Source organism: Salarias fasciatus, chromosome 20, assembly GCF_902148845.1.
Source record: "Salarias fasciatus chromosome 20, fSalaFa1.1, whole genome shotgun sequence".
Lineage (NCBI taxonomy): Eukaryota > Metazoa > Chordata > Actinopteri > Blenniiformes > Blenniidae > Salarias > Salarias fasciatus.
Window position 1 is genome coordinate 25,073,594 of NC_043764.1, and position 1,017 is coordinate 25,074,610.

The following is a 1,017-nucleotide window of genomic DNA, read 5'->3' on the forward strand; positions in this document are numbered from 1 at the left end:
GCGCTACATTCCCACCGCCTCCCTCCCTCCCTCTCCCTCTCTCTCTCTCTCTCTCTCTCTCTCTCTCTCTCTCTCTCTCTCTCTCTCTCTCTCTCTCTCTCTCTCTCTCTCTCTCTCTCTCTCTCGCTCTCTCTCTCTCTCTCTCTCTCGCTCTCTCTCTCTCTCTCTTTCTCACACACACTCACACACACGAGCTGATTTTCCATTCCTGAGCACAGGAGTCCCCCTGCCGGTGGCTCCGCCGTGTTTCTGCCCACTCGTCTCGCTACTGATTTTCACTTCTGTCGCCACTTTTTCCCTTTTATTCTCTCACTTTTCTGTCACTTCAGTCCACGAGATTTTAACACAACATGCAGATCAGAAGAGGGAAAGTAAAGAGTTAGAGTTAGAGGCTCAGGCAGGTGTAGATAGAGCGCCATCTAGTGGCGGGATTAAAGTCCCCAGAAACAGATTCAATAGATCATCATCCATCCATCATCCATCCATCCATCCATCCATCCATCATCCATCCATCCATCCATCCATCCATCCATCCATCCATCCATCCATTCTCAGGGGTCACGGGTGACCTGGATCCCTCATTAACCCCACTAATAAATCCCATCCACTTCACAAAATGCCAGTAAATTTTGTTATTTGATCAAAAAGTCTGATCTTCTTTGGTCTCAGCAAACATTTCAAAAATTTACTCTTTAACAGAATCGAGGAAATCAGCAGCTTAACGCCCCCTGCATTAAAATGTCCATTTATAAAAACAAAAAAAAACTTCCTGAGTATCCAGGTGCTGTTGTGTTGTTTAATCTGTTGTTTAATCTGTATGATCCAATCTGTATTCTGAGCTGCAATAAGTTGTGCAAACTTTATGCACGGAAGTCAAAATTTGACTTCGAACAATAAATAAGCATAATACTGAAGCACATATCTCAGAAGGGTTTATGGTCATTTGTTCAATTACACTTGTGGATTCAATAGCTTGATATGAATTTTATGCATTGCCATGTATTCTGAAGGCTCCAT